This window comes from Protopterus annectens, chromosome 10.part0 (genome assembly GCF_019279795.1).
Source record: "Protopterus annectens isolate FY-2018-M chromosome 10.part0, PAN1.0, whole genome shotgun sequence".
NCBI classification, from domain to species: domain Eukaryota; kingdom Metazoa; phylum Chordata; order Ceratodontiformes; family Protopteridae; genus Protopterus; species Protopterus annectens.
The window spans coordinates 1,156,018,819-1,156,046,054 of record NC_056744.1 but is presented as its reverse complement, the minus strand read 5'-3'; the positions used below and the strand labels follow the sequence as shown (position 1 = coordinate 1,156,046,054).

Below are 27,236 nucleotides of genomic sequence, written 5' to 3'. Positions count from 1 at the left end.
GAAGTTCAATATTTTACCACTTACACTGAAGAAAAATTTAGAAAAGTATATGTTGTCACTACCTATGATCTTTTATCTAAAGAGATAAAGATGATACAACATTACTGGGGGGTTTTACTAAGGTTCAAAGAACTCTCAGATATACTACTTAAGGTTCTTTTGTTTTCATACCGCAAGGGTAGGAGTCTCAAAGTCATTTTAGTACATGCTGGATTTTCTTCACCAGATTGCAGAATAACTAGAAATCCTAACTTAGTGGGTACCTTTCCCTGTGGTAGGTGTACCATATGCATATATATAAGCAGGACATTTGAATTTATTAATGGAGTAAGTTTTAAAGCAAATAATATGTTCTCTTGTAACACAGACGGTGTTATTTATGCACTAAGGTGCCCTTGTGGAATGTTTTATGTGGGTGAGAGCAAGAGGGCTTTCAAGCTTAGGATTCAAGAGCACATCTCAACATGGTAGGCTTGAAAGCCCTTTTGCTGTACACTTTAAAGAACATCACCATGGAAACCCAGAGGGGTTGCATAGTACAATTTTAGAACATATACCCGTTAGCAAGTTTAGCACTTATATCAAGAAAAATTAAAGAAACCCTGTGTATATTGGAAGTATGGTACACTAACCCCTGGTGGAATCGATGTTGAGTGTAATTGGACGGTTTTACTTTAATTGTTTAATGGCTAATTATTGAATTAGCCTTGGTATTTAAATGTGTGTTTTAGAGCAAGTTTTGTATTCTCTTTTGAAAGCTATTGCTGAGGTGCTAGAGGTTTTTATTAAAACTACTTGTTGGAATTGGTGTTTGGATCCTGGTTTCCTTCTTTGTTGTTTTATAAGCTTACAGCTTCTTGCCCGTTTTTTTGCTTGTGGTTTTGAATAGTGTTTCCACAATGCCTTCTAGATTCTTCACTGCAAAAGGCATTCTTAGCTCAGGAGAAGTCATCCTGTGTTTCTCCAGTCAGGGGGAATCTCGTGATTCTAGGGTTCATTGCATCCTTTATTCTCATTATTCATCTTGCAAAGGAACACTTGGGGAAAATCCAGTGTTTTTTCCAACTATGCCAATAAACATTCTTACCCTCAGAAATTTCAAATTACAATCTTAGATTTTTTTTTACATGTTAAATAAATTTTAAAAAATGTACATTTATACATTCCGTGAGCAAGATGGCAGTGCCTTGTATGGCAGTGGCCTCTCCGGCTCCCGTTGTTCACTTTATGTTTTGTTGTTGTACTTACCTGTACTGTTGAGTTGTAGGGCTGTTTGTCTGGTCGAGTGTGTCCGGTGTCAACAGTTTCAAGTCGTGATGTCCGCAGCATCACAAAGCTAGTTTCCCTTACCTTTTGGAACTTGAAGCAGGACCTTCAGTTCGAGTTGGCGAGTTGGATGCAGAAGAGGAGTTTGCCGACGCTTTGTCTTGCTGGGTCAGAGGGATCCAGAATGAACTTAAGCTGAAAATAATGCTGGATTTTGGAGCTGGTGCCAGAGATGGAGTGGCTGATGAGATTGAGGAGAAGGATGGATGTGGTCGTGACCGTTAGGGCCTGCTGATAGCTACATTTGTACAATCTGGGGATCGGTCTGGGTATGGATTGCTGGTTCTGGTGTAGAGATGTGGTGCCTTTGCAGTTCCTTGGTGGACTAGGAGGAATGTTTCTAGTGCTGGAGTGGAATGCGGAGATGTGTCAGTTGACGTTTCTGTGCCTGCGTTTGGACTAGGACTTTGGATGTAGTTGGTGCTGGAGTTGGAATGCATCGGTTGAAGCTTTTGGCATCACTGGTTGGCTCGTTACTGTTGTTTTTGTGGTTATGTGCAAATTTTTATGTTAAATGTTGCTGCTTCTTGATGATGAGCTTGGAAAAACGTAATTTCATTCAGCTGTGCACTTGTGAGTGCATGAAGTTGAATGACAAAATTATTCTTGATACACTTTGTGGAAAGAACTGCTTTGGTGGATATAACAGATCTCCCATTCTTTCTTCCAACCCTGCTCAATCTGTTACAACCAATGTACCAGATTTTGCTTGATGTTATTTCAATAAAGGTAAAAGTGCAGAGCCTTTGGAGAAAAGCATATAGGCCAAAGCACAAACACGAAAGAATTTAGATGTGATCCATGTTATAGAATCTCATTATCTGCAGTCCTCATGGACATCTGCAGGTGATTAGAGACACCAAAACAATGATGTGGTACATAAACAGGTGGCCATCAGGTCTCTCTCTCTCTCTCTGCAGGCTGGCTATGGTAACTTGGTAGGTCTCACTGAAGCTGTGTTTAACCATTCAAGCTCTCTAAATTCCGGAGCAAAATGTTGTGGCAGACTATCTGAGCAGGACCAGAACAGACTCTCATGAATGGAAATAATGTGGGAAGCACCTCAGAAAATATGCTCACCTCTTAAAAACAGACAAATTCTTGCACCAGGACTCCTTACAGGCAGGCCTGGAAAACTGACGTTTTTTCATTTCCCTGGTCTGGAATGTTCCCTCATGCTTTTCCACAGACTTGAGTCATTCTGAAGATTCGGAAGGACTTAACATAAGATCAAATTCACTTCTGGCCCAAGCAACAGTGGTTCTCCATTCTTATGGAATTGGCCAAGGGCAATTACCGCAAGCTTCCTCACAGAATGAATCAACTCACACAAGACTGGGGGTGCTTGATATACCCCAATCTAAAAAAGTTACAACTGACTGCCTCAATTAATCAACTTCAAGATCTTTTAGGCACCTTGTTTGTGATGAAGTGCAACAGGTATTACATGAGTCAAGAAAACCTGCTCCTAAGAAATCTTATGTTGCTAACTGAAAAAGATTTTCTTGTTAGTGCAACCACCACCAAGGATTCTGTACCACTGCTTCACTATCTGTTGAGAGTTATTATCCCCCAGCCTGTCTTACATCTGTCTGTCATTTCAGTATGTCTGTCCATGAATCTTCCTCCTTCTCAGACTTTAAACTGTTCTTGAACCGGGTTTGCATTTTATGAACCCTCAGGAAGCTGGTGACACCTGTTTGGGATTTTAATTTTGTGCTGGAAAGTTAAACCTGTTTTCTTTTGAACCAGCTCAGCAGGCTGTTTTATGGTTTGTGATTTATTGCTCTGACATTTAAAACAGGAGTACTGGAGTTGCAAGCTCTTGTGGTGGGTGAACTCGATTTGGTTTTCCACAGAGACAGGTTACCTTTCTTTAGGACAAGTCCATCATTCTTGTCAGTACTAGTTTCAAGAGTTTACTTTAAATCAAGCCATCTATCTTCCTGTAGGGAGAAAGGATTCTTCAAATTCAGGACATGTCCAGGCAACTGTATTACCTTGACACAACCAAGTCTGTAAGGAAAGCTGAACAGTGGTGCATTTCCTACAATGGGACAAATAAAGGGTAACCTGCATCAAAGCAGACTATTTCCAGATGGTTGACCCTTGCTACTGTATTTTATTTCTCCCATGGTAAATTACCGCCAGGTGAAATAAAGGGACATTCTACTAGAGCCTTGTCTTCTTCGATGGAATAATGGAAAGAAGCAGTCTCTGAAAACATTCTAGAGGCACCTACTTGGTCCTCTGTACATACTTTTTAAATATATCGCAAAGTGGATTCCTTTTCCAGATCCAGAACTGGCTTCAGTAGGACTATTTCTCCAAGGGCTCCAGGATACCAATCCTTCCTCTAGTCAAGTTGGACAAGCTGTGATAATCTACCCATATAGCTAAAGGCTACAGCAGCATTGATGCTGATGAATACAGTACAGTTGTGTACACTTACCATAAATGCAGATGTTAGAGTGTAGTCACTGTTGCAGTCATCACACTTTGGTGTTCGGGCCAACTGAGGGCTACCTGCAGGCAGATAACCAGAGTCTTAGGATTTCTGCGTCGGATGCTGTTGCCTCTTCCATGACGTCAGGTCGTCAGGGGGTATAAACAAGCAGCTGATGCCATTACATCAGTTTTTCTCGCCCCAGATGTCAGGAGCCCCCCCAAACAGGAAGCAATCACATGGTGTGGAACACCTCCAGTAGAAAGTAAATATCACTGCCATAAGATATGGCCAAAAAAGAGGATAAGTAGAAAGTATATAAAAGACAGACCTAGGCAAGGAATACAGTAAGAATGAAAATCCTTATGAGGTATTTGCTTTCCACAAGAAATACTATTATTAACTTTTTCTGACATCGGTCTGGAGCAAGAAAAAAGTTTCCCCAACGGGGTACTTAGCTTTATTGAAGACTTCGGATCTGAAACTCTAACACGAAAATCTCAGGAGTCGGCCGACTGGCACTTGCCAACTGCTTCGGGCACCATGCGGCAAGAAAGAAGAAAATGACGTCGGCCGCTTCTTTTATACCCCTGACTACTTGACATCAGGGAAGGGGCGACAGCAGCAGACACAGGACCCAGGACTTTGGAATTCAAGCCGACTTGAGGGCAACCTGCCAGCAGGGTTACCCAAATGTAATGACTGCAACAGTGAAACAAGATCATCATCCAGGACTGCAACAGTGAATACACTCGAACATCTACATTTATGGTAAGTGTATACAACTGTACTATGTTCTTTGTGTTTCACTGTTGCAGTCATCACAATTGGGTAGATTCCCAAAGCTAAGGATGGGAAGAGGAATTTAGATAGCATTAGGACCAGCTATAAGGCCCTGCAAGACTGCAGTGGCAAAGCCAGCTCTGGATTTTAGAGAAAATTGGCAGATGGTAATGCTTGGTGAAAGTATGTGCTGAACTCCAGGTAGCAGCTTCTAGGATGTCCCTGGTAGGGATGCCTCTGAGAAAGGCTGTAGAGGCAGATGCAGCCCTGGTTGAGTGGGGTCTGATCCCCTGTGGGATAAGTTTTCCATGGTGCTTGTAGCAGAAATGAATGCAATGGCCTATCCATTTGGAAATGGTTTGCTTTGAAATAGCCTTCACCTCTGCCCCTGTACAAATGCCACCAGCAATTGGTCAGATTTCCTTTGAGGTTTAGTCCTGTCCAAGTAGAATTTAAGTTGTCTGTGCACGTCTAAGGAGTGCAGTATCCATTCCCCTTTGTTCTGTGGGTTAGGAAAGAAGGTTGGCAAATGAATGGACTGATTAAGGGCCACACTACATACCACCTTGGGCATGAAGGAGGGATTGGTCCGGAGGGACACCCTGTCCGCATGAAAGATGATGAAAGGCTCCACTGCCATGAGTGCCTGTAATTCGGATACCCTTCTTGCTGAAGTGACTGCTAAAAAGGAAAGCGGTTTTCCAACAGAAGAATTTTACACCCACAGTGGCAGCTGGCTCGAAAGGAGGAAGGGTGAGCTTTTCCAATACAAAGTTAAGGTCCCAGGCTGGAGATGGGGCTCTCTCCTGGGTGGTTGTAGATTTTTGGCCCCTCTGAGGAACTGCTTAAGCAGTGGATGAGAGAAGATGGGAGGTTCTGTGTTATAATTAGCTGAAATGGCTGAGGCATGAATTTTGATGGAGGAGAAAGACAGGCCCTTGTGAATCATCTCAGTTAAGCATTGTAAAATCTGAGGTAAATTGGGCACTGCTGTGCTCATCCCTTGAGAGTGGTTCCAAGCACAGAATCTTTTCCATTTTTCAGCATGATATTTTCAAGTACTAGGCCTCCTTGCCTGTAAAATGATATCCATCACTGGTTTACTGAGGGATGGTAAAGGAGAGATTAGGTAATTAGCCAGGCTGCTAGGTTCAGTGTATGAAGCTGAAGGTGCAGAATCTGGTTCTCCTGCTGAGACAATAGGGTAGGAGTCTGAGGTAGGTGCCATGGGGCAACAGTGACACTGCGCAAGAGGGGGTACACCAGTGTTAGCATGGCCAGTCTGGTGCAATCAAAATCGTCCTTGGTTTGTCTTGTTTGATCTTAGTAGTACTTTAGAGAGCAGAGGAGGAAAGGCATAAACTGATAGGTTTCTCCAGCTGAAGGACAGAGCATCCACTTTGCAAGCTTGTTTGTGGGGAGTCCTTCTGCAAAATTTGTCCAATTGATAGTTCTGGGGGAAGGCAAACAGATCTATATCTGGGCTCCCCCATTTGCTTATCAACATGTTGAAAATCCTTGGTTCCAGCTTCCACTCGTCTGGGTCCATGAGGTTTCTGCTTAGTTTGTCTGCCTGTGTATTTAGTGTTCCTGGCAGGAATTGAGCTTGTAGATGCACTTGGTAGCTCAGGGCTGTGTTCCACAATGCCATGGCTAGTCTACATAGGGGGGTAAGAATGTGTACCCCCCCCTGCTTGATTATGTACCACACAACAGTGGTGTCATCCGTCTTTACCATTAATTGTCCTGGAAGAATGTGGTCCTTAAAGGCGGTCATAGCATTCTGTACAGCTAACATTTCTTTTTGACTGATATGCAAGTGCATTTGACTTGGGTTCCATTTGCCCTGAATGCACTTTCCTGCCAGGCGAGCCCCCATGCATAATCTGTTAGGGTTTGGGCAGCAGGGGGTGGTGTGTAGTCCCCTGTTATGGTGTCAGGCCTCTGCCCACCAAAGAAACTCTAGGCGTAGGCAAGGTTTGATAGGAATCATTGCTTCTAGATCCTGAGAAAGCTGATACCATTGTAGTTTCCTCATATGCAGTCTTGCATATGGAATTAGAAGAATGCAGGAGGCCATGAACCCCAAGGCTTGTAGTATTTGCCTTGCAGACAGTAGGGTTTTTGTGGCCACTTGCTTAAAGTAGGTTGTCAAATGAATTTGTTTCTCTGCCGTGAGGAAAGCCATCTGGGAAGTCGTATTCAAATAGGATTTGTTGACAGGGTACCAGGTGTGATTTCTTTTAGTTTATGGTGTACCCCAGACAAGTTATCACCCGTTGTACAAAGGCCAGATGATTCAAAAGTATGTCCTGGCTTTCTGCTTGAAATGAACAATAATCCAGGTATGGGTATATTTGAATATCTCTTTGCCTGCAAAATGCGATGACTGGGGCTAGGCACTTTGTGAATACCCTGGGGGCAGTAGATAAGACAAAGGGCAGTGCAGAGAACTGGTAGTGATTGTAGCCTGCTTTGAAGCGTAGGTATCTTTTGCAAGATTACCTGATTGGAATGTGCAGGTATGCTTCCTTTAAATAGAGTGTTACCATCCAGACATCTTTTCTTAGCATAGGAAGCAACTGAAGAGTCAGCATCTTGAATTTTAGAATCACCAAAAAGGTGTTTAGAGTAGACAGGTCCAGAATAGGACACCATGAATTGTCTTTTCTGGGTACCAGGTAAAGTCTTGCGTAGAAACCTTGTTCTTTTTCCTCTTCTGGTACAGTTTAAATAGCCTTTATGCTTAAAAGAGAGAGTATTTGCTTTTGAGCCACTGCCCACTGATTTGGGGGTAGATCTGGCCAACCTTTTGGTGTTGGCAATGTGTGGAAGTGAAATCTGTATCCTTAGGACACTATTTAAAACCCATTTGTCCTGGGTAATGAGTTCCCAGTTTTTGACCTGCAGACCAATCTTTCGCCCTAAAGGAGCAATCAGTTGAGAAGTGCTTGGAAGTTTTAAAATCAAGTCATTGAGACAGTTTTCCATAGGGGGGAGTCTTACAACTCTCAGATTTGGAAGTGGAAGCCCCCCCCCCCCCCACTGCTTAGACTTGTACGAGCCCTGGGAATGAAACCTTGGATTTCTGTTCTGTCTGGGTTTGGATTGAGAAGGCCTGGAAGGAGCCGGAAAGGACCAATTCTTAGAGGGCCAATGCCTACTAAATCTTGGAGGCTGAACTTCAAAGAAATCTTTAACAGTTTGCATAGATCTATTAACTTTATCTTCCATCTTTTTAAGAACTTCCTCAGCTTTGTTGACAAACAGGCTGTCCTGATTGTCGGGAGCATCCAACAGTTTAGCTTTAAGATGATCAGGCAAAGATTGCTCTTTAAGCCAAGCATGCCTTCTGAGTACAGACCCAGTGACAACAGCCCTGCAAGAGGACTCTAAAGAATCAAACCCACATTGCAAAGTATGTTTTCCAACCTGTTCAGCAGAATGCATTAAATCCTGTAATTCCTTATTTTCAGCAGTCAGGAATCAAAATAATTTTCTGTTTAAGCAATCCCATAATATGTTGTTGATACTTTAACATATGAAACTGACAGTTTAGGGCCCTAATAGCCAAGGTTGCAGAAGTGTAAACCTTCTTACCCCATCTATCCAGCACCCTGGAATCTCTATCAGAAGGGGTAGGGTTTTTGGCAGTAGAGGCCTTAATGCCCTTGGGTCCCCTGTGAAATAGTCTCTGGATCCGCAATAGGACTTTTAAAATGGAACTTGTGAGAATCAGGAACCCTGTAATATCGGTCAAGTTTCCTGGGAGCAGGAGGCAAAGAATCAGGGGCCAAACTAGATTACAAAAAGGCATCATTAACAATGTCTAGCACAGGAGGTATAGCTAAAGGCCTACGCTGAGGCAAGAGTAAGAAATCCCTAAGCTTCATTTTCGAATCAGAAAAATCCTGGCTTTCCCAGTGAAAATGCTCCCTCAGTGTGCAAGGTTTCACCAAAAGAAAAATCCTCTGGAGGAGAAGCAGAGGGAAGAGAGTCCTCTGCATGAGAATCCTCATAAGTAGATAAGGGTAAATCCAGATCACCAGAAGAATCAGAAAAATCAGAATCCTGGTCAGAAGATTCATAAACAATTTCAGTCCTAGGTCTTCTAAAAGAGGGTGGTTGGCTTCCCCTGATTAAAGTTATAAGATCTTCAGCCATTCTTATTTGTTTTTTAGGCATAAAGGCCTGAGCATGCGGCCTGGGCGTCTGTTTTCTAGGCATGGTTCGAGATTCAGGCCTTACAGAAGAAGGAGGCATCAGTTTAATATGCAAGTCTGTAGGCCTGAATACACCTTCAGAAGCCAGTGCCTGCACAGCGGCTCTGGACCTATCCAAGGTAGAAACATCCGCAGGTTCCACAGGTGAAGCACTTTGTGGCATACCGGACTCCAAATGGATCTCAGTAGAGGCCTGCGAATCAGAAGCAGCGGGTATCAGGGGCTGCGAAAGCACCTCACTGAGTACCGGCCAACTGGCTTAGGAGAAGCGTCGTTGGCAGCTTTGGACCTAGGCGGCCTGTCTCTGTCTCTATCTTTGCGTTTTTTGGAATTCCAGTAGTCGGATGGCTTACCGACGACATTTCTGGATAATTGAACCGAGAACCGAAATATTTAGAAACAAAAATATATCGACGACGGATAGTGCATTGATTAAATGAAGCACAAAACTTGACAGCAAGGTACACTGTGGTCAGAGCCTAGGCAAGAAATACAGTACGAATGAAAATCTTTGTGAGGTATTTGCTTTCCAAAATAAATGCAATTATTAACTTCTACTGAAATCAGTAAGGAGCAAGAAAAAGTTTCCCCAACAGGGTACTTAGCTTTAGTTGAAGACTTCGGTTCTGAAACTCGAAAACAAAAATTTCAGTAGTCGGCCGACCGGCACTTGCGAACTGCTTCTGCTTCGGGCACCGCACGGCGAGAAAGACTGATGTAATGGCATCCGCTGCATGTTTTATACCCCTGATGACCTGACATCATGGAAGAAGGGACAGCAACTGACGCATGACCCAAGACTTTGTTAATCAGGCTGACTGAGGGCTACTGCAAGCAGATAACCCAACTGTGATGACTGCAACAGTGAAACACAAAGAACATCTGACTATGTTCTTCATGTTTCACTGTTGCTGTCATCACACTTGAGTTGATTCCCAAAGCTGAGGAAGGGTGGAGGCAGTCGAGAAGTATTAGGGCTGGCTAGCAGGCCTTGTAGACTGCTGTGGCAAATCCAGCTCTGGATTTAGAAAAGATAGGTAAGTGGTATTGCTTGGTGAAGGTGTGTACAGAACTCCAGGTTGCAGCTTCCAGGATGTCTCTGGTAGGGACTCCCCTGAGAAATGCTGTAGAGGTTGAGGTAGCCCTAGTGGAAGGAGGTCTGATCCCCTGTGGGGTAGGTTTTCCATGGTGTTTGTAGCAGAAATGGATGCAGTGTGCTATCCATTTAGAAATGGTTTGCTTTGAAATGGCCTTGCCCTCTGCCCCTGTACCAAAGCTGACTAGCAGATGGTCAGATTTTCTGAAAGGTTTAGTTCTGTCAAGGTAGAAAGTACAGTTGTGTACACCTACCATAAATGTAGATGTTAGAGTGTCTTCACTGTTGCAGTCACGACTGTAGGGTTCTCCCCTGCCGGCAGGCAGCCCTCGGTCGGCCAGAATCCCAAAGTCTGGGTCCGGCGTCGGCTGTTCAACCATGCTCCCTGACGTCAGAGTGCCAGGAGTACAAAGCTGACAGCCGATGCAATCTTCTCCAGTTTTTCTTGCCCCAGATGTCAGGAATCCCAAAATGAAAAAGGTCCCATAACCTTTGCAAATACACCTCAGAAGAATGGTGAAAAAAGGAACTACACAAAAGTAAACATAAGAGGGGACAGGAGGGAGGGAAACCCAGACTGCAACAGTGAAGACACTCGAACATCTACATTTATGGTAGGTGTACACAACTGTACTATGTTCATCGTGTTTCACTGATGCAGTCATGACTGTAGGGTAGAATCCCAAAGCTGAAAGAAAGGGAGGTGGTCATAAAGAAGAAGGGGCGGCTAGAAGGCCCTGTAAGACTGCAGAGGCAAAGCCTGCCCTAGACTTAGAGTAGAGAGGTAGATTGTAGTGCTTAGAGAAAGTATGCACTGAACTCCAAGTTGCAGCTTCCAAAATGTCTTTGGTAGGAACTCCCTGAGGAAGGCGCAGAAGTGGCAGCAGCTCTGGTGGAATGAGTCCAGATACTCCTGGGATTTGCTTTCCATGGTGTGAATAACAAAATCTGATTCCATGAGCAATCCATTTAGAAATGGTCTGTTTTGAAATGGCTTTACCTTGGGAACTTGAAGCATAAGAAACAAAAAATTGTTCTGATTTTCTGATGTCCTTGGTTCTGCCCAGGTAAAAACGTAGTTGTCTGTGTACATCCAAGGAATGCAAGATCCTTTCCCCTTTATTTTGAGGAGTGGGGAAAAAGGTTGGCAAGTGGATAGTTTGATTTAAAGCCACTTTGGAAACCACCTTAGGCATGAAGGTAGGATTAGTCCTCAAAGATACCCTGTCTTGATGAAAAATAATATAAGGTTCCACAGCCATAAGAGCTTGTAACTCTGAAACTCTCCTGGCAGAGGTTAGGGCTAACAAGATAGCGGTCTTCCAAGATAAAAACTTGATGTCAGAAGAGGCAGCAGGCTCAAAAGGAGGCAAGGTTAGTTTTTCCAAAACATAGTTGAGATCCCAAGCAGGAATGGGAGGAGATCTAGGAGGCCTTAAGTTCTTAGCTCCTCTGAGAAACTGTCTCATAAGCTGGTGGGAAAAGATGGGAGGGTCTGTATTATAATGAGCAGAAATAGCAGAGGCATGTATCTTAATGGAAGAGAAAGAGAGACCCTCATGTAAGAGATCTGTCAAGTAAAGTAAAATTAAGGTAATGTTAGGAAGAAGAGGATCAGAATCCTGAGCCTGCATCCAGGAACAAAATCTTTTCCATTTTCTTGCATAAGATTTTCTAGTACTAGGACGTCTGGCTTCTAAAATGACATCCATAACCTGCTTGGGTAGAAAAGAAGAAATCAAAGGCCCTGGATTAACTAGGCCGCCAGGCTGAGAGTTCTGACATGAGAGTGTAGAACCTGACCCTGATGTTGGGACAGAAGGTTCGGAGACTGAGGTAAAACCCAAGGGGGATCCAGACATAGGTTTTTTTTAGAGTTGGATACCAAAAAGTACAGTTTTGTACCTACCATAAATGTAGATGTTCGAGGATTCCATTGCTGCAGTCCTGACTATTGGGTATAGTCCGCGTCCAGTCGGCCCGAATACCAGAGTATAAGGCTGACGTCGGTCAGGGCGCATTAGACTGACGTCAGTACGTCAGGGTACTAATGCGCATGACCGACGTCATATCCTCAGTCTTTTCTTGCCCCAGATGTCAGAAGACCCTAAAAAGACAAGTCCCAAAAAACCTGCACCAAAAACATGTACAATATATACAACAATATATACAAAAATATAAGCATGTAAACTCACCTACACAACCACCCCTAAATACAGAGGGGAAGGAGGGAGGGTAAATTGGATTGCAGCAATGGAATCCTCGAACATCTACATTTATGGTAGGTACAAAACTGTACTATGTTCTTCGTCTTCCATTGCTGCAGTCCTGACTATTGGGTAGAATCCCAAAGCAGAGGTAAGGGAGGCTGGCAAATCATAAGGAAGTAGGAGCTGACAACATGCCTTGCAAAACAGCTGTGGCAAAACCAGCCCTAGACTTAGAGTAGATAGGAAGGTGATAATGCTTAGAGAAAGTATGCACTGAACTCCAAGTAGCTGCTTCCAAAATATCCTTAGTTGCCACCCTGCTTAGAAATGCTGTTGAAGTGGCAGTAGCCCTAGTGGAATGAGGCCTAATCCCAGCTGGAATCTCCTTGCCATGATGGGAATAACAAAATGCAATGCAAAAGCCAATCCACCTAGAAATAGTTTGTTTTGACACAGGCTTGCCCTGTGAACTCAAAGCAAAAGAAACAAACAATTGCTGAGACTGCCTAAAATCCTTAGTCCTGCTTAAATAATAACGCAATTGCCTGTGTACATCTAAAGTGTGCAAAATCTTTTCCCCTTTATTTTGAGGGTCTGCAAAAAGTAGGCAAATGAATAGTTTGGTTTAAAGCCACACTAGAAACCACCTTAGGCATAAAAGAAGGATTAGTGCGTAATGATACCCTATCCTTATGGAAAATCAAAAGGGCTCTACTGCCATAAGGGCCTGCAACTCAGACACCCTTCTTGCAGAAGTAATAGCCAACAGAAAAGCAGTCTTCCATGACAAGTATTTCAATTCAGCAGTAGCTGCAGGCTCAAAAGGTTGTAGAGTAAGTTTTTCCAACACAAAATTGAGATCCCAAGCAGGAGTAGGAGCTCTACGGGGGTCTTATATTCTTTGCCCCTCTAAGAAACTGCTTGAACAAAGGATGCGAAAACAAAGGTGGGTCACAATCATAGTGAGCTGAAATTGCTGCAGCATGAATCTTAATGGAAGAGAAGGACAAACCTTTGTCCAATAATTCAGTAAGATATTGAAGAGCCACACTCAAATTAGGCTCAGAAATCTCCAAATTCTTTGCTGTACTCCAAAATAAAAATCTCTTCCATTTTTCGTACACTCTCCTTGTACTAGGTCTTCTAGCTTCCATAATCACATTTAAAACTTGTTGAGGAAGTTGAGACCTGCTGTGTTTCAACACAGAATATGCCAGGCTGTTAGATGAAGAGAGTGAAGCTTGACATTGAGCAGATGACCGTCCTTCTGAGATAACAGATGAGGAATCAGAGGTAAAGGCCATGGAGGCTTCTTTACCAGACTCCGTAGTAGTGGGTACCAGTGTTGCGAGGCCAATCTGGAGCTATCAAAATCATCCTTGGCCTGTCTTGTCTGACCTTTAATAGTACCTTTGGAAGAAGAGGCAGAGGTGGAAAGGCATACACATGAAGGTTTTTCCAACTGAAAGACAGAGCATCCACTTTCCAAGCTGTGTGATGAAACCCCTTTGTGCAATACTTTGGCAGCTGGTGGTTTAGTGGAGAAGCGAACAGATCTATGTCTGGAGTTCCCCGTGACACTGTCAGTTTCTGAAATACATGAAGATCCAGTTTCCACTCGTGGGGATCCATGATTTGTCTGCTTAACACATCTGCTAAGGAGTTCTGTGCTCCTGGCAGAAACCTTGCCTGAAGAGTTAATTGCAGGCTGAGCGCAGTCTCCCATAAAATCATTGCTTGCCTGCATAGAGGATAAGAATGTGTTCCCCTTGCTTGTTGATGTACCACATGACAGTTGTGTTGTCTGTTAGAATCAACACCTGCCCTGGAAGAAGTAACTCCTTGAAAGCCATTAATGCAAACTGGACTGCTAACATCTCTTTCATGTTGATATGTAGATGCTGTAGTCTGGCAGGCCACTTGTCTTGTATCCACTTTCCATTTAGATGAGCTCCCAAGCAATATCCGAGGCATCTGTCGTTAAGATCTGACTTGCCTCTGGCCGGGTCACAGAGAGTCCCTTCTTTAGGTGACATTCCTGAGCCCACCACAAGAATTCTTTTGAAGGCAAGGTATTATTTGAATGACAGTGTCCAAATCCTGGCAGTGCTGTGTCCATACATTTTTGAGATACCATTGTAGCTTCCTCATATGCAGTTTGGCATTGGGAAGTACCAGAATACAAGATGCCATGAACCCTAATGCTTGAAGGACTGTCCTTGCAGTCAGCACGGACTGATGAGATAGTTGATGGAAGTAAAGTGACAGACTCTTTTGTTTGTCCGGGGTTAAAAAGGCCATCTGGGCTGCTGTATTCAGTCTCACACCCAGAAAGCACATGTCTTGAGAGGGTACTAGACTGGACTTTATTTCGTTCACAGAATACCCTAGGCATTTTAGCACTGCTATAACATATTCCAGATGCTGTAGAAGGTCTTCCTTTTCTTGAGCCAGAATCAGGCAGTCGTCCAAGTAAGGATAGATTTGAATTCCTTGAAGCCTGAAGTAAGCTATCACTGGAGCCAGAACCTTTGTGAATACTCTGGGCAGTAGATAAGCCAAAGGGCAATGCAGAGAACTGATAATGAGAATTTCCAGCTCGAAACCGCAGATACTTCCTGCAACTTAGCCTTATAGGCACATGAAGGTAAGCTTCCTTGAGATCTAAAGTTACCATCCAGTGATCTTTGCCCAGCAGAGGTAAAAGCTGTTGTAACGTCAACATCTTGAACTTGGGAATGTCCAAAAACGTGTTGAGGAGAGATAAATCCAAAATTGGTCTCCACGTGTTCCCCTTCTTTGGTACAAGGAACAGGCGAGAATAAAATCCTAGGCCCCTTTCTGATACAGGGACTGGCTGAATGGCCCCTATGTGAAGTAACTGAGAAACTTGCTTGTGAGCCTCTTTTCTTTGTGGAGGAGGAACGTCTGGCATGCCTTTGAAAGGGGCATTGTATGGAAATAAAATCTGTAACCGTGGTGAATGATATCCAACACCCATTTGTCTTGAGTAATTAAATTCCAATTTTCTTTGAAAAGAGACAGTCTTCCTCCCAAAGGAGCTGCCAAACGTGAATCTGCTGGCAGCTGAAAAGACAGGTCATTGGGTTTGTTTACGAAAGGACTGACCCCTGCCCTCACCAGAAGTCTGAGCAGGTGAACTCCCTGTTCTAGGCCTAAAAGAACCTTGAGCCCTGCCCCTACCACGTCTAGACCTACCCCTAGACTGGGAATCATAAGCAGGATATGTCCACCCCTTAGCAGGCCAATTTCTACTAAACTTTGGTGGCTGCACCTGCAAAAAATCTTTAACAGTCTGCATAGACTTAGCTTTGTCCTCCATTTTCTTTAAAACTGCTTCCACAGGCGATCCAAACAACACATCAGACTGTAAAGGAGCATCCAAAATCCTTGTCTTAACATGCTCAGCTAAATTCTGATCCTTCAACCAAGCATGCCTGCGAAGAACAGAACTGGTAGCAGCCACCCTCGAGGAGGCCTGTACAGCATCAAAACCACATTGCAAAGAATGCTTACCCACTTGTTCAGACACGTGAACCAAATCCAGCAACTCTTTACACTCAATACCTTCCGCCAAAGCATCCACCTTAGATTTCAATTGTGAAAGGAGATAATTCTGATATTTAAGCATGTGAAACTGACAATTCAATGCTCTCATGGCTAGAGTGGAAGTAGTATACACTTTCTTTCCCCACCTATCCAAAGCCCTTGCCTCTATCAGTGGGAACAGGATTTTTAACCACAGAAGCCTTTACACCCTTAGGCCCTTGAGAAATAGTTTCTGGGTCCGCCCTAGGACTCTTAAACAAATATTTATGAGCTTGGGCACCCTATAATACCTATCAGGCTTAACAGGAGCAGGAGGCAAAGAGTCAGGGTTCAGGAAGCCTCTGCAAAACATCTTCCACCACATTCAACACAGGAGGAATAGCTAAAGGCCTATGCTGGGGTAAAACAAGAATTCCCTAAGCCTTTTCCTGGAATCAGAGTAATCCTGGCCTTCCCATTTAAAGTGCTCCCTCATGGAATGCAGAGTCTCTGAAAATGAGAAATCCTCAGGCGGAGAAGCTGTAGGAGTGGAATCATCCACATCAGAATCAGAATAAGTAGGATACTCCTGCATATCTTCCACAGAAGATTCTGAAGCCTCTGAACACTGTTCAAAACTATCAAACTCGGTTCCACCCTAGGCCTCTTATCAGGCGGGGACATAGAACCTCTAATCATAGTAATCAAGTCTTCTGCCATTTTAAGCATATGTTTCTTAGGTACAGAACCCGAAATGCTAGGAGAAGCCCCACTGAAGCTGAACTAGGCCTACCTCTCAAAGAAGTTTTGGCAACAGAAGGAGAGGCTCTAACTACCTTAGGAAGAGAGGGAAGGACAGTCACCTGAGAAGCCCCTCAGCCTGGCCTACCTCCTGAGAAGGCACATCCTGTAATAGTATAGTTTCTGCCTGGGACTCCATGGAAACTCCTGGCAAAACCTCCGGCTCCACTGAGCCTTCTAAAGAACCGGCGTCCGGGACTGCGGTTCATCAACCCTAGGCTTCACTGTTTTATCCTTGCGCTTCTTGGAGGAGCGGGCGGAGCATCCGTCGGCATTTTATAATTGCAACGCTTCCCAAACACTAACCTGGCACAGTCTAACCTCCTCTTAATAGTGCGTTTGTTAAACCTAGCACAAGAGCGGCAACCAACAACGTCGTGCTCAGGCCCTAAACAAGGTATACACAAGGTATGATAATCCCTATGAGGTATCTGTTTCCCACAAGAAATACAGTTATTCACTTTTTCTGACATCCGGTAAAATACTGAGGCAAGAAAAACCAAAATGTTCCCCAACGGGTACTTAGCCAACTCTGTTTCGGGTCTGAAACTCCGGTTTGAAATATTTCAGAACGCCAACCTGCACTCGCAAAACTGCTTCTGCATCGGACCATGCGGCAAAAAAGACTGAGGATATGACGTCGGTCATGCGCATTAGTACCCTGATGTACTGACGTCAGTCTAATGCGCCCTGACCGACGTCAGCCTTATACTCTGGTATTCGGGCCGACTGGACGCGGACTATACCCAATAGTCAGGACTGCAGCAATGGAAGACGAAGAACATCTGCCGAGGCCAATTTGGAGCCAGCAAGATTACCATCTTGGGCTTGTCCTGTTTTATCTTCAATAAGACCCGTGGAAGAAGAGGAAGAGGCGGAAAGGCATATCCCGAGAGGTTCCTCCAACTGAATGACAGGGCATCCACTTTCCAAGCTTCTCTGTGGAAAGACCTGGTGCAAAAATTCTGTAGTTGATTGAGATGGGATGCAAAGAGGTCTATGTGAGGACATCCCCAGACTGCTGTTATCATCCTGAATATTTTGGTGTCCAGCATCCACTCGTGTGGATCCGAAAGGTTTCTGCTCAGACTGTCTGCCAGAAAGTTTTGTTTCCCTGGTAGAAACTGAGCTTGAAGATCCAGATTGCAAGCTAGAGCTGTGTTCCATAGATCCATGGCTAGTCTGCAAAGGGGGTAGGAATGAGATCCCCCTTGCTTGTTTATGTACCACATAACTGTGGTGTTGTCTGTCCGTATTAGTAGTTGTCCTGGTTGTAAAAGATTCCTGAAGGCCAATAGAGCTTTCTGAACAGCTAATATTTCCTTTAAATTGATATGCAGGTGCTTCTGATCCTTTGTCCAAAGGCCCTGCAGACAGTTGCCCTGAAAATGGATCCCCAAGCATAATCAGACGCGTCCGTGGTTAGAATCTGAGTGGCAGGAGGCAGACGGAAGGGTTTCCCTTTGTTTAGAGAACATGCCCTGAACCACCAAAGAAATTCCTTTTGAAGGCAAGGAAGGACGGAGATCAGTATGTCTAAACTGTGGCAATGCTGAGACCATACACTTTTTAGGTACCACTGTATTTTCCTCATGTGTAGTCTTGCATATGGTATGAGGAGGATGCAGGAGGCCATGTAACCCAAAGCCTGCAGGAATTTCCTTGCAGATAGTTGAGTTAAAGTTGCCAAGGTTTTGAAAGTTGAAGCCAGCTGTAATTGATTTTCGGATGTCAGAAATGCCATCTGGGTTGTGGTGTTTAGAAGAGCACCCAGAAAAGTTATCTGTTGTGATGGTGTCAAATTTCACTTTTTTATGTTTACAGAGAATCCCAGGAACTTGAGGAGGTTCTGTACAAATTCTAGATGCTGGAGTAAGACATCCTTGCTGTCTGCCTGAATTAGACAATCGTCCAGATAAGGGTAAATTTGAATTCCCTTGAGTCTGCAGTAAGCTACTACTGGAGCCAGGCATTTGTTGAAGACCCTGGGCACAGTAGACAATCCAAAGGGCAGCACAGAGAATTGAAAGTGCCTCGATCCGGCCTTGAACCTGAGGTATTTTCTGCGATCCTGCCTGATGGGAATGTGTAAATATGCCTCCTTTAAATCCAAAGTTACCATCCATGCATCTTTGGACAGCATTGGAAGTAGCTGCTGTAGAGTAAGCATCTTGAATTTTGGAATCTCTAGAAAGGTGTTCAAGACCGACAGATCCAGAATGGGTCTCCATGAGTTTTGCTTCCTTGGGACTAGAAAGAGCCTTGAGTAAAAACCTTTTCCCATCTTTGAAAGTGGAACCAGTTCTATGGCATTCATAGCCAAAAGAGCTTCCACCAGGTTTAAGGCCTCCGTCCATTGATGTTTTGGAAGGTCTGGCCATCCGCTTGGCCTTGGTAAGGTATGAAAATGGAATTTGTAACCTCTTAAACCCACATCCAAAACCCACTTGTCTTGGGTTATTTGAGTCCAATTTTGATAAAGAGAGAGTTTTCCTCCGAGAGGGGCTTCCAGGCAAGAAGTTCCTGTAGCCCAACAGAGGGAGTCATTGAGTTTGTGACCTGTCCTCTCCTCCCCTAGGGGTGGAAGCAGTCCACTGTCTTGGACTATAAGAAGCTTGTGTTTGAGGCCTTCCTCTGGAGCGTCTATATCTACCCCTCTGAGGCCTGTCTGAAGTGGGAAAGGACCAATTTTTTGAAGGCCAATTCCTGCTAAATCTAGGTGGCTGTACTTGTAAGAAATCTTTAACTTGTTTGCATGGATTTCGCCTTATCCTCCATATTTTTAATCACCTCTTCAGCTTTTGATCCAAACAAAACATTATGCTGAACAGGAGCATCCAATAATTTAGCCTTTACTTGTTCAGGCAAATTTTGTTCCTTTAGCCATGCATGCCTTCTAATGACTGTGCCGGAGGCCGCAGCCCTACAAGAAGCCTCCAAGGCATCAAATCCACAGTGTAAACCATGCTTCCCAACTTGTTCAGTGGCATGCAATAAGTCATGTAATTCCTTATCATCTGCACAGGCAGAAATGGAAGTAAGCTTTTGTTTTAAAACAGACAAGAGAAATTGCTGGTATTTCAGCATATGAAACTGACAGTTTAAAGCCCTAATGGACAAAGTAGCAGAAGTGTACACCTTTTTGCCCCATCTTTGTAAGGATCGAGAATCCTTTTCAGTAGGAATGGGATTTTTGGCAGAAGCGGCCTTAACTCCCTTAGGACCCTGAGAAATGGTTTCAGGGTCAGCAGAAGGGTTCTTGTATAAAAACTGGTGGGAATCAGGAACCCTGTAATATCCATCAGGCTTAGCAGGAGGAAAAGAGTCAGGAGTTAAGTTAGCCTCCGAAAAGGCATCATCCACAATATCCAAAACAGGAGGAATAGTCAGGGGTCTATGTTGGGGAAGAAGAAGAAAATCCCTCAGTCTTTTCTTAGATTCCGAATACTCCTGTCCTTCCCAGTGGAAATGTTCCCTCATTTCATGCAAAGTTTCCCCAAAAGAGAAATCCTCAGGGGGAGAAGCTGAAGGAATAGATTCCTCAGCATCAGAATCCTCATAAGGAGGAAAGAATATTCCTGGTCAGAAGAAGAAACTGAGGAAACAGAAGCCTGATCAGAGGAATCATAATAAACATCCTGCCTTGGCCTTTTATCCGGAGGGGGATGTGAACCCCTAATCATAGTAAGTAAATCCTCTGCCATCTTGAGAAACTGTTTCTGTGACTTGGGAGCCGGTTCAGAAGAGGCCTGTGTTGCAGTCTTTGATTTAGAAGGAGTCTTTGGCTTTGCCTTTATTAGAAGCGGAGTAGGCCTGAAAAACCCTTCGGAAGCCAGTACCTGCACAGCGGCTCCGGACCCATCCGAAGGAGCATTGTCTGAAGGTCCTGCAATAGAAATATTTAAAGGCCTGGTTGGCTCCTCATGAGAGTTCGTTTCAGCCATCGGTTCTGAAATGGCCGACGACAGGGGCTGCAAAAGCGCCTCACTGACTATGGCCGAACCTGAAGCTGGCTCCGCTTGTGCGCTATCATCAGATTTGGACCTCGGAGGCCTGTCTTTATCCTTGCGACGTTTGTGAACTCCGGTAGCCGAAACCGTATCAGACAACATTTTGTAGTTAAAGTGCCTACCGAAGTAATGAAAAGCAAAATCGTACCTTCGCTTAATTGTACGTTGATTGAATCTAGCACAAAACCGACAACTAGCTACGTTGTGGTCAGGGCCTAAGCAAGGAATACAGTAAGAATGAAAATCCTTATGAGGTATTTGCTTCCCACATGAAATACAATTATTAACTTTTTCTGACATCGGAGTGGAGCAAGAAAAAAGTTTCCCCAACGGGGTACTTAGCTTTGAGTGGAGAAGAAAATCTTTGGACTGAAGTTTATCAGAAAAAATAGTCAGGAGTCAGCCGACCGGCACTTGCGAACTGCTATCACCGCACGGCAAGAAAGACTGGAGAAGATGGTGTCGGCTGTCAGCTTTGTACTCCTGGCGCTCCGATGTCAGGGAGCATGGTTGAACAGCCGACGCCGGACCCAGACTTTGGGATTCTGGCAGACCGAGGGCTGCCTGCCGGCAGGGAAGAACCCTACAGTCATGACTGCAACAGTGAAACATGATGAACATCCTGAACTGTCCGTGCATGTCCAGAATCATTTCCCCTTTATTCTGAGGATTAGGAAAAAAGGTTGGTAAATGGATGGATTGGTTTAAAGCCACACTGGATACCACCTTGGGCATAAATGATGGGTTAGTCCTGAGGGAAACCCTGTCCGCATGGAAGATAATGAAGGGTTCCACACCCAAAAGAGCCTGCAACTCAGACACTCTTCTTGCTGAAGTGATGGCTAGAAGTAAGGCTGTTTTCCAAGAGAGGAATTTTAACTCTGCTATAGCAGCAGGTGCAAAGCAGGCAGCGTGAGTTTCTCTAGTACAAAGTTTAGTTCCCAGGCAGTAGTGGGAGCTCTCCTTGGGGGACTTAAATGGTAAGCTCCTCTCAGGAACTGTTTGATCAGAGGGTGTGAGAAGACAGGTGGCTCAGTATTGTAATGAGCTGAGATGGCAGAGGCATGAATCTTAACTGATGAGAAGGAAAGGCCTTTGTGGAGCAGGTCTACTAGATAATCTAAGATTTGAGGTAAGGTGGGCACGGCTGTGTCCTTTCCTTGAGACTGGTTCCAAGAACAGCAACTTTTCCGAATAGGATTTCCTAGTACTAGGCCTCCTGGCCTAAAGTATAACATCAAGCACCTGTTTGCTGAGGGTTGCTGGTGATGTATTTAGGGAATAAGCCAGGATGCCAGGTTCAGGGTTTGCAGCTGAGGATGCAAAATCTGTCCTGTCTGCTGGGACAGCAGTGAGGGGGTCTGATGTAGGTGCCAGGGTGGCACTGCTGTCAGACTGCATAGGAGTTGGTACCAGTGCTGGCGTGGCCAGTCTGGTGCAATATGGACTGTCCTTGGCCTGTCCTGTGATCTTGAGGAGTACTTCTGAAAGGAGGGGCAGTGAGGGAAAGGCATAGATTGAGAGGTTTTCCCATGTAAAGGATAGGGCATCCAATTTCCATGCTTGGCTGTGGGGAATTCTTGTGCAAAATTTGTTCAGTTGATGGCTTTGGGGGGAAGCAAAGAGGTCCACTTATGGGGTCCCCTACCTGTGTACTAGAAATATGAATGAATTGGGTTCCAGTTTCCATTCATGTGGGTTCATTAGATTTCTAGTTAAGTCGTCTGCCAGTGAATTTGTTTGCCTGGCAGGAACTGAGCTTGCAGGTGCACTTGATAGCTCAAGACTGTGTTCCACAGAGCCATGGCTAACCTGCAGAGTTGGTAGGAATGAGTCCCCCCCCCCTGTTTGTTTATGTACCACATAACTGTGTTGTTGTCAGTCTATCAAGTTGCCGGGCAGGATAAGGTATTTCAAGGCGGTCAGTGCATTCTGTAAAGCTAACATTTCTTTTTGATTGATATGCAGGTGAATTTGTCCTGGGCTCCATTTGCCTAGAATGAATTTGCCTGCCATGTGAGCCCCCCATGCATAGTCTGATGTGTCTGCTGTCAGGGTTTGGGCAGCAGGGGGTTAAGTGAAAGGGAGTCCATTGTTGTGGTTGCAAGCCTCTGCCCACCAAAGGAACTCTGCCCTTAGGCAAGGGATGACAGGGAAGTACAGTTGTGTACACTTACCATAAATGTAGATGTTCGAGTGTATTCACTGTTGCCGTCATTACATTTGGGTAATCCTGTTGCCCTCAGTCGGCCTGAATTCCAAAGTCCTGGGTCTTGCGTTGGTTGCTGTCGCCGCTTCCCTGATGTCAGGTTGTCAGGGGTATAAAAGATGCAGCGGACACCATTTTCTTTAGTTTTTCTTGACCCAGATGTCAGGTGCCCCCCCTAAAAGGGGGGGGGGTAACATGGACTGCAACAGTGAATACACTCTAACATCTACATTTATGGCAAGTGTACACAACTGTACTATGTTCATGTTTCACTGCTGCAGTCACTACATTTGGATAGAGTCCCAAAGCTATGGTTGGGAGGCTGGAGCTAAACAGCATTAGGAGCGGCTATGAGGCCCTGCAGAACTGCAGTGGCAAAGCCTGCCCTGGATTTAGAGTAGAGTGGTAGATGATGGTGCTTTGTAAAGGTGTGCAATGAACTCCAAGTAGCAGCCTCTAAAATGTCCTTAGTTGGTACTCCCCTGAGAAAGGCTGCTGAAGTGGCCGCAGCTCTGGCTGAATGTGGCCTAACACCCTTGGGCACTGGCTTGCCATGGTTTAAGTAGCAGAAAAGTACAGTTTTGTACCTACCATATATGTAGATGTTCGAGTGTATACACTGCTGCAGTCATTACACTTGGGTTATCCTGCCGTCAGGCGGTTCCCCAGTCGGCCTGAGTTCCAAAGTCTTGGTTCGGCGTCGGTTGCTGTTGCCTCCTCCCTGACGTCAGTGTGACAGGGGTATACAAGATGCAGCCAACGCCATTTTCTTCAGTTTTTCTTGCCCCAGATGTCAGGTGCCTCTAAATAGGTAGACAATTCCAATTGCTAATAAAACATACATAAGAAAAGCAAAAAACAACTTACAGCTACCAGCATATACTCCCCATAGGTAGTAAAGGGTAGAAGATAGGTACGTACCAGCCAGTAAGAGGGGAAGGAGGGAGGGTAACCTGGACTGCAGCAGTGTATACACTCGAACATCTACATTTATGGTAGGTACAAAAATGTACTAGGTTCATCGTGTTACACTGCTGCAGTCATTACACTTGGGTAGAATCCCAAAGCTAAGGTAAGGTGGTTGGTTCTATAAGACATTAGGGGTGGCTATAAGGCCCTGCGAAGCCAGCTCTGGATTTAGAGTATAGAGGCAGATGGTAATGCTTGGTGAAGGTATGTACAGAACTCCAAGTTGCTGCTTCCAAAATATCCTTGGTAGGTACTCCCCTGAGGTAGGCAGTTGAAGTGGCTGTTGCCCTGGTGGAATGAGATCTAATGCTGCTAGGTACAGGTTTTCCATGGTATGTGTAGCAGAAACGTATACAATGTCCTATCCATTTTGAAATGGCTTTTCCCTGTGCTCCTGCAGCATATGCTACTAATAACTGCTCAGATATTCTGAAAGCTTTGGTTTTGTCCAAGTAGAAGCGTAACTGCCTGTGAATGTCCAAAGAGTGCAGTAGTCTCTCCCCTTTATTCTGTGGTTTAGGATAAAAAGTTGGCAGGTGAATAGCTTGGTTTAGAGCCACACTGGACACCACCTTTGGCATAAACGTAGGGTTAGTTCTTAAAGACACCCTGTCCTGGTGGAAAATGAGGAAAGGTTCCACTGCCATTAGTGCCTGTAATTCTGAAACTCTTCGTGCTGATGTTATTGCCAGGAACAGAGCAGTTTTCCAAGATATATACTTTAATTCTGCTGTGTTAGCTGGCTCAAAAGGAGGTAAAGTTAGTTTTTCCAAAACAAAGTTGAGGTCCCAAGTTGGAGAAGGTGCTCTACGGGGCGGTCTTATGTTTTTAGCCCCTCTGAGGTACTGTTTTAACAGAGGATTAGAGAAAATTGGTGGATCCGTGTTGTAATGAGCAGAAATGGCAGAAGCATGGATCTTGATGGATGAGAAGGAGAGGCCTTTGTCCAGCATCTCAGTTAAGTATTGTAGTATCTGAGGAATGTTTGGGACAAGAGGGTCAAGGCTGTGAGCTTGGTTCCAGGCACAGAATCTCTTCCATTTATCCTAATAGGCTTTCCTAGTACTAGGACTTCTGGCCTCCAGAATGACATCCATAACAGCTTTGGAGAGAGGGATTGCTTGCTTGACTAAGGAATATTCCATGCAGCTAGGTTTAAGGTCTTTAGCTGGCTGTGTAGTATTTGTTTGTTGTGCTGAGTCAGCAGATGTGGGATTTGAGGCAAAATCCAGGGTGGTGCTTGTGCTAAGCTCCTTAAGATTGGGGTACCAGTGCTGGCATGACCAGTCTGGTGCAATCAGGATCATCTTTGGCTCTTCTTGCCTGGCTTTTATGAGTATCTTTGGCAGGAGAGGTAGTGGTGGGAAAGCGTATACTTGTAGGTTCTCCCAGCTGAATGAGAGGGCATCCACTTTCCATGCTTGCGGATGGTAACTTCTTGTTCAGAATTTTTGTAGCTGGCAGTTTATTGGGGATGCAAACAGATCTATGTCCGGGCTCCACCATTTCTGTTATCATTCTGAATATTTGTGGATTCAATTCCCATTTGTGGGGATCCATGATGTTTCTGCTTAAGTCGTCTGCCAGTGTGTTTTTCCTCTCCTGGCAGGAATTGTGCTTGCAGATGAACTTAAAGGTATATAGCTGTGTTCCACAAGGTCATGGCTCGTCTGCATAGGGGGTAGGAGTGAGTGCCCCCTTGTTTGTTTATGTACCACATAACTGTGGTGTTGTCTGTCTTTAGCAGTAGTTGTCCTGGATGCAGCGGGTCCTTGAAAGCTATAAGGGCATTTTGTACAGCTAGCATCTCTTTTTGATTGATGTGAAGATGCCTTTGTTCTGCGGGCCACGTGCCCTGAATACATTTGCCTGCCATGTGTGCTGCCCAGGCGTAATCTGATGCATCTGTTGTCAGTGTTTGCCTGGCTGTGGGTTGTGTGAATGGCTGTCCCTTGTTGAGGTGACAAACTTGAGCCCACCATTGAAACTCCTGTTGAAGGCAAGGGATTAGTGGTATAACTGTTTCCAAACTTTGACAGTGTTGAGACCATACATTCTTTAGGTACTATGTAGTTTCCTCATATGCAGTCTGGCATATGGAATTAGTAGTATGCAGGATGCCATGTAACCCAAAGCCTGCAGAATTTTTTCTTGCAGGGAGTTGAGTCTTTGTTGCCATCAATTGAAAGTATTGAGTCAGTTGTCCTTGGCTTGTCTGGCGTGAGATAAGCCATCTGGGCCGTTGTGTTCAAGCTGGCACCCAGGAATATAATCTGTTGTGAGGGCACTAGTTTTGATTTCTTTTCATTTACTGTGTACCCCAGGCAACTTAACTTTTTTACAAACGCCAGATGCTTTAGAAGAATGTCCTTGCTCTCTGCTTGAATAAGGCAGTCGTCCAGGTACGGATAAATTTGAATTCCTTTCTGTCTGCAAAATGCAATTACTGGTGCCAGGCACTTTGTGAAGACCCTGGGCATAGTAGATAAGCCAAAGGGCAGTGCAGAGAATTGGTAGTGCATTGAACCAGCTATGAATCTGAGGTATCTTCTGCAGTTTTGTCTGATAGGGACATGCAGATATGCCTCCTTGAGATCCAAAGTCACGAGCCAAGCTTTCTTGTCCAGCATGGGAAGAAGCTGCTGTAGTGTCAACATTCTGAATTTCGGAACATCCAGGTAAGTGTTTAGAGATGAAAGATCCAGAATGGGCCTCCAGGCTTCGTCCTTTCTGGGTACCAGAAAGAATCTTGAGTAAAATCCTTGTCCTTGCTCCTGTGATGGTACCTTTTGAATAGCTCTCATATCCATGAGTGCTGTAATTTGTTTTTGAGCCTCTGCCCATTGATTTGGTGGCAGATTTAGCATTCCTTTTAACCTTGGCAGTGTGTGAAAGTGGAACCTGTAACCTTGAAATACAATGCTGAGAACCCATTTGTCTTTGGTGATCATTTGCCAATTGTGGTAGAAGAGTGCCAGTTTTCCTCCCAAGGGGGCTGCCAAGAGGGATTTGTTTGGCAGCTGTAGTGGGAAGTCATTGGAGCTGCTTTTTATATGGTTGGGGCCTGTCTTCCCCTTCTTTCTGGCCTGATGCAACCCATTGTCGAGGCCTGTAAGGACCTTGTGTTTGACCTCTACCTCTTGGACGTCTGTATCTTCCCCTTTGAGGTCTGTCTGTAATTGGAAAGGACCAATTCTTAGTTGGCCAGTTTCTGCTAAATCTAGGAGGCTGAACCTGTAAGAAATCCTTCACCGTTTGTATAGATTTTGCCTTATCCTCCATTTTCTTTAATACCTCTTCTGCCTTAACTCCAAATAACACATCCTGCTGCAAAGGTGCATCCAATAATTTTGCTTTAACATGATCTGGTAACGTACATTCTTTTAACCAGTATGTTCTTTTAACCAAGCATATCTTTTAATGAGAGAGCCTGTGACTGCTGCTCTGCAGGAGGCCTCTAAAGAATCAAAACCACATTGCAAAGTATGCTTTCCCACTTGTTCAGCTGCATGCAATAAATCCTGCATTTCTTTAAAATTAGGAGGATCTGATTCTGGAAGATTTTTTGTTTTAACTGAGACAGTAAAAATTGCTGATATTTTAGCATGTGAAAC

At 44.5% G+C, this 27,236-nt stretch overlaps 1 protein-coding gene across 1 annotated transcript in view; it reads right to left on the bottom strand.

Moving 5' to 3' along the window:
* ZSWIM5 (zinc finger SWIM-type containing 5) overlaps positions 1-27,236 on the bottom strand; it is a 1,363,657-nt gene that overhangs the window by 1,256,421 nt on the left and 80,000 nt on the right. The gene's annotated exons all lie outside the window — the stretch shown is intronic.